The 7,169-nt window shown below is 43.7% G+C and overlaps 1 pseudogene; it reads left to right on the top strand.

The window, feature by feature from the left end:
* The first annotated feature begins 234 nt into the window (after positions 1-234).
* LOC124614691 lies at positions 235-352 on the top strand (annotated as a pseudogene).
* The last annotated feature ends 6,817 nt before the right edge of the window (positions 353-7,169 follow it).

The following is a 7,169-nucleotide window of genomic DNA, read 5'->3' as shown; positions in this document are numbered from 1 at the left end:
GTGGGCGTCAATTATTACCCTTTTAAGAAACCACAGATAACATTTCCAAAGAAAACTGATAGTTAACTCTCGTGAACCTTTTTCGTGTGTGCTCTACTCTACTATCTGCGTTGTAACGCGCAAGTCTTCTTGATATGCTGGTCACCTAAGTTGGCTTCGTAATCGCAACACACATCGACCGATATCACTGTGTTATGATATGGCTGATAATAAAACAATAGCTTCTTTAATCGCGGCAACGGCCTTACCACAGTGGATACACCGGTTTCCGTCTGACCACCGAAGTTAAGCGATGTCGGGCGTGGCCGGCACTTGGATGGGTGGCCATCCGGGCCGCCATGGGCTGTTGCTATTTTCCTGTGTGCACTAACCCTCTTTATGCCAATTGAGGAGCTACTCGACCGAATAATAGCGGCCCCGGTCAAAGAAAACCATCTCAACGACCGGGAGAGCGGTGTGCTGACCACACGCCCCTCCTATCCACATCCGCAGCTAAGGATGAGACGGCGGTCGGATGGGCCACTTGTGACCTGAGGACGGAGTGCTTTTTTTTTCTTTAATCGCACAGATTTTTAGTACAGCTTTCCTGCATAAGTGGTGTAATTCTTCCTTCCCCACATTTCAGAACAAACCACTTCGACTATACAACGGCAATAAATTTATCGTATTACGATTCATTCACTGATCTATACTACAATTAAACGGTTGCTTTTATAGTTCAGGCCATGAAACGGTTGGAGGTAAACCAAACGAGGAAGAAGGCAACGCCAGATGAGAAATCTTACACAAAAGAGCTACCTTCTTACATCGCAGACTAAGGACAGCTGGAAAAAAATTCAAGATGTTAGGAGTGCAGATATTTTTATTGGTGACTGAGGACAGTGTACTGTACAAAAATACATCAGTATTTATTTCATTTGCAGACTAATAATTATAGCTATTACGGTTAATAATGTTTTATGTTGCTCAATACTTCCAGGTGGGCCAACGACCTTGCTGCAGTGGTAATATCCGTTCCTTTCAGATCCGGGCTTGTCTAGCACTTGCAAGTAGGGTGTACTCAAGCCTTATACGGCAACTAAGGAGCTACGTCACTGAGAAGTGGCGGTCTCGTAGATTGACAACGGCCAGGAGTACGATGTGCTGGCCAAGTAGCCCTCCATATCCGCTTCCAATGATGCCTAGAGACTAAGGAAGACGCGGCCCTCGTTCGGTACCGCTGGGCCTTCAACGCTTAGTTAATTTTTAGTGCCTCCAAATAGATGGGCGAGAGAGGCCAATAACGCTAATTTTCTCCTGGACAACAGGTCAGGTGTTCAAGTGCGGACACGTGGATGCAAAACGGTTAGTCTATACTGCCAGACATAGTCCACATAGTGATGCAGTTAGGGCAGTGCGGAAAACATCAGGTGGTAAATTATATGACGTGTTGGCGGGAAGACTTAGACGCAGAGAAAGCACGACACATTGAAATGGTACTTTCTACAGTACCAATGACCACAATATCTGCACTTATATCCCTAACACCCTGTATAAGAATAAATGAGAGAACAATTGAAAATTAATGCACAGGTAAAAACGTCAGATGTAATGAGGAAATAGCCTGTAAAGGGGAAGGCGATTCAAAGTGTAAAAGTTATTGCACAGGTAAGGTCACAATGAAATAAGGAGGAATACGAGGTGCAACAATAAAGTAGTGAGACTGATTTTCTTTGCAACAGTTGGCAAATCTGCAGGCTTGCGTAGTTCTAGTCCAAGCGGCACATCGATGCAACTGCTCAGTCGTGAGTTGTGCTGTAATAAGTTAACAAGTGTTTCTGTCTCTCGTCACGGAAATGGAACCGCATAATATTGCGCAACGGTATGCCATTTCTTTTTGTGTCAAATTGGGTGAAAACGCGACGACAACTTACGGTAAGCTTCAGAAGGCTTCTGGAGAGGGGGGTATGTCAAGAGCTCAAGTTTCTCGTTGGCATAAAATGTTTAGTGAAGGCAGAACGAATGTTGAAGATGAAGACCGCAGCGGACAACCATCAACCTCATGGACGGATGTCAACTTGGCCAGGGTGCGTGAACTCGTACGATCTGATCGAAGGTTGAACGTGAAAATGATTGCAGAAGAACTGAACACCAATCGAGAAACGGTTTGTCTAATAATAACTGAAGATCTTGGTATGAGAAAGATTAGTGCAAAAATGGTCCCCAAAAATCTCACACCACAACAGCGAGAAACACGGGAAAATGAGGCAGCCAATCTGTTAGAGCAAACGGAAATCAACCCAGAATTGTTGAGCCGTGTTATCACTGGTGATGAAACTTGGTTTTTTTCAGTACGATCCAGAGACAAAACGTCAAAGTTCGCAATGGTGCTCAAAGGGAACACCCAGACCAAAAAAGTTCGCATGTCAGTCAAAAGTGAAATGCATGCTCGTGTGCTTGTTTGATTATTCCAAGGGAATTGTTCATAAAGAGTGGTGCCTCCTGGACAAACAGTTAACCAATATTACTACAAAGAATTTTTAGAAAGACTTCGTAAAATAGTTCTTTATGTCCGTGCCAACATTGCTGATAATTGGATTGTGCATCAGGATAATGCGCCATCCCAGACTGCTGTCAGTACAGCAATTTTTAACCTCAAAACAAATTTCAGTACTACCACAGCCACCGTATTCACCAGATATCGCTCCATGCGACTTTTTTCTATTTCCAAGAGTCAAAACGGCGGTCAATCGGACACCATTTTCAAACAACACAAGATGTCCAAAAAGCTGTGACGAGGGTCTTGGAGAATATTACAGAAGATGAGTTCCAGAAACGTTACCATCAATGGTAGAAGAGCTGGAAAAAGTGTGTGTGCAATCATAAGGGAACTACTTTGAAGGAGACAACGCTAAACTTGACTAAAACGGTAAGCAACATTTTTTTTTTTCATATCAGTCTCATTACTTTATTGTCGCACCTCGTACTTCCATCGAAGAAGTGGACTTGATGGTAAAACTAATCTGCGGATTGGCAAATACATTCTATCACGAACGAGAGGAGAGCGCTCAAAGAAAAACAGCGTGAAAGTGCATGAAGAAGATAGAATTTAAGATATCAGAAAGACACGAAACGAGTTACTTATTATGGAACAAAGGGTTAGGCAGATAACATCAGAATATAAGACTTCCTTGTTCATTAGGAATGTTTTGTGAAGCAGGCCTATTCTCTCAGCTATTCCTTCGTAAGATGCCGTGAAATGCGGAAATTTGTTTCACGATATCACTGGCTGATACCGTAACAGGAAAGAATGGGAACACTTGCGTATGAAACGAGCGCAACAAGGGGAAAGTTGGTGTATTGCCGAAAGGCGACCGATCACCACGCACGGCAAACATGTACTTGTCCGGCGCTTTTTGTCCGACCGCAGGACACCGCTGCGGTCGCGCATAACCCCGTTCGCCGCCACAGTTATCACCTGTGGAAACGCCGCGACGGATCGTGCAACTTACAAAGCAGAGGCGTAGACCGAAAGAAAAATACTGGGTCATCGGGGAAGCCGCCTTCCAAGAGGCACCGACAGACGCGGCGGCGGCCACGTGTAATTACAGAGAAGTGCGGCCTTGTCTGAGTTTTTTAAGTGGCAGATCACATCCGGTGCCTCTGCCAATCCAAGCTGCAGCGCGGCGCCAGGGCTCCTGGGTCTGAGCGACAGTGACAACCAAACCTGTGATTCTGCTTACTGACACAACACATGAAACTGCTTTTCGAGGTTCAGGAAGAATCTATTAAGCATGGGATTCCTAACAATCGCCATGTACTGCAAGTATGAGCTTTCGGAGGTCCACCGCTGTCCCATTAGACATTGGTGATCCATCACTGAAACCGCTCAAACGCGTTGACTATGTGGGAAGTAACCTCAAAAACGAATTTGGTGTCGACCGACTGTATAAATGCAATCGCAGTATAGGCGAATGTCAGACAGAGGCCTTCTGTGAAGATGGTATTCAGTCACGAAGGAGGAAGCTTGCGCCGGCCGGAGTGGCCGAGCGGTTCTAGGCGCTACAGTCTGGCCCGCGCGACCGCTACGGTCCCAGGCTCGAATCCTGCCTCGGGCATGGATGGGTGTGATGTCCTTAGGTTAGTTAGGTTTAAGTAGTTCCAAGTTCTAGGGGACTGATGACCTCAGAAGTTAAGTCCCATAGTGCTCAGAGCCATTTGAACAAAAGGAAGCTTGCAAAACCCACATTCAGTCGCTTCATGAATATTGCTCTCAAGTCTACGGCCCTTTCCTGCTAGGCGTAGTAAAGGAGATACAGACCATTCAAAGAAGAACAGCGCGTTTCCCCGTACATTCGTTTTGTCAACTCGATAGCTCCACGGAGATTCTGTTCCAGATGACACAAGAGAGAGACTCTTCATCATAAAACACCGAGACCGCACCGTTCCAGGAAAGGGAAATACTGAACCTACCGATACCATCCGTCTGATCTACTCATGGCGTCATTGAAATGGCGGACATAAACCACTTATCGAAATCCAATATGCGTAAAATACGCGACACGATAAGAACGCTAGGTGTTTTCTTTGATTTAACGAAGTCTTTTGACTGTGTTGACCACAAAATATTACTGCAGAAGTTGGACCATTATGCAGTAAGGGGAGTAGCTTACAATTGGTTCGCCTCTTACTTTAAGAACAGAAAGCAGAAGGAAATTCTCCGCAATATTGAGAGTGGTGGTGATGTTCAGTCCCAATGGGGCACTGTTAAGTGGGGCGTTCCCCAAGGGTCGGTGCTGGGGCCACTGCTGTTTCTTATTTATATAAATGATATGCCTTCTAGTGTTACAGGTGATTCAAAAATATTTCTGTTTGCTGATGACACCAGCTTGGTAGTGAAGGATCTTGTGTGTAATATTGAAACATTATCAAATAATGTACTTCATGAAATAAGTTCGTGGCTTGTGGAAAATAATTTGATGCTAAATCACAGTAAGACTCAGTTTTTACAGTTTATAATTCACAATTCAACAAGAACTGATATTTTGATCAGACAGAATGGGCATATTATAAGCGAGACGGAACAGTTCAAGTTCCTAGGCGTTCGGATAGATAGTAAGCTGTTGTGGAAATCCCATGTTCAGGATCTTGATCAGAAACTAAATGCTGCTTTATTTACCATTAGAACAGTATCTGAAATAAGTGACAGTTCAACACGAAAAGTAGTCTACTTCGCATATTTTCATACGCTTATGCCATATGGTATTATTTTTTGGAATAATTCTTCTGATTCAAAAAGGGTACTTTTGGCTCAAAAACGGGCTGTTCGAGCTAGATGTGGTGTAAGTTCGAGAACATCTTCTCGACCCTTATTCAGTGTATATTTTCTTTAATGCCGTTTGTTGTTAGAAACATTAGCTTATTCCCAAGAGTTAGCAGCTTTCACTCACTTAATACTAGGCAGCAATCAAATCTGCATGTGGAATGCACTTCCTTGACGCTTGTGCAGAAAGGAGTGCACTATTCTGCTGCATCCATTTTCAATAAGCTACCACAAGAACTCAAAAATCTTAGCAGTAGCCCAAACACTTTTAAGTCTAAACTGAAGAGTTTCCTCATGGCTCACTCCTTCTATTCTGTCGAGGAGCTCCTGGAAGAGCCGAAAAATTAAGCAAATTCCAGTGTTACATTGCTGATTTTCTTTATTTAAACTTACGAATTGTCACCGGAATACGTATCATGTACTTCATTTGATCTGTTTCTTCTATCGTGTTATAATTTCATGTATTGACTCGTTCCATGACTATGGAGACTTCTCCTTAATTTGGTCCCACGGAACAATAAATAAATAAATAAAATCAAATAAATAAATAAATAAACTACAGTTATTCTCACGCCATCACACGCAATGCCTTCACCATCTCACCATCGGACTTTGCACCTACCCTAAACGTCGAAATGTCTTACACGTCAATATTTCACCACAATCTACATTCTAAAAACTAATGTAGAAACAAATTAAATATTTTCGGTCTTATATTTTCTCTCTATCTGAATACGTATGACGTCCAGTAGAACATGTCTGATTTATTCGTACACGGCGTATTCCAAACAATAGACAGTAGTGAAATGCCGTCAGCAACTTGCCGCACCGACGTGGGGCCTGCTGGTCCAACATACAGTCCAGATCTTGTGCCATGAGATCTTTTCGGCAAGCTCAAAGAATATCTGGTGGGAAAGAGATTTTCCAACGACCAGGACGTTAGCACAATGGTTCTCGAATGGTTCCGTGGCCAAGAGCGGATTTCTGTCGTAGAGGAATCGAACGATTCGTAGAACGTCCCAAGCGTTGCTTACAGAGACTTCTTGGCTATACTGAAAAATAATGCCATGTATGGGTGTCGCATTGAAATGAAGTTAAGCATTCAGTAAAAGTTATATGGCCTACCATGTCTTTTTCAGGTCCTGTCTTAAGTGTCAGCAAAGGTCAATAGAAGACTTTCGAGGGCGTGACTTCAATTTTTTAATATGAAAATTCTTAAGGGTTTAAATGCGAACATTTTTAGGTTAGGCTTTACCGTGACTGTTACTGACATTAACTGAAACAATGAGTTTACTGTTACCAGTCACTGTTTATTTATCTCCATGACGCGTTTCAAAGGTTTAATGCTCCATCATCAGGTGGATTTACATTTGTTAGTATGTCATTTGCGTGTGTTGTGTTACGATTTTTTGGAGGAACTTGTGGCACTGTCCCCTATGGTCAGTTTCCTTTCACTGTCGTAACGCATCACATGTACACTGTCATATTCTGTAAAACGTCAAATCTCCGACATCGCTGCGGCCGGAGAAAGATCCTGCAACATCGGAACCAACGACGGCTGAAGAGAATCGTTCAACGTGACAGAAGTGCAACCCTCCCGCAAACTGCTGCAGAAAAATGTTAACAACTGTCAGCGTGCGAACCTTTCAACGAATCACCATTAATATGGGCTTTTGGAGCGGAAGGGCCACTCGTGTACCCTTGATGACTGCACGACACAAAGCTTTACGCCTCGCCTGGGCCAGTCAACACCGACATTGGACTGTTGACGACTGGAAACATGTTGCCTGGTCGGACGAGTCAAAGTGTATCGAGTGGATGGAGACAACCTCATGAATCTACGGACCCTGCATGTCAGCAAGGGACG

This window comes from Schistocerca americana, chromosome 4 (assembly GCF_021461395.2).
Source record: "Schistocerca americana isolate TAMUIC-IGC-003095 chromosome 4, iqSchAmer2.1, whole genome shotgun sequence".
Taxonomy (NCBI): Eukaryota; Metazoa; Arthropoda; class Insecta; order Orthoptera; family Acrididae; genus Schistocerca; species Schistocerca americana.
This window is presented reverse-complemented; position numbering and strand designations above follow the sequence as displayed.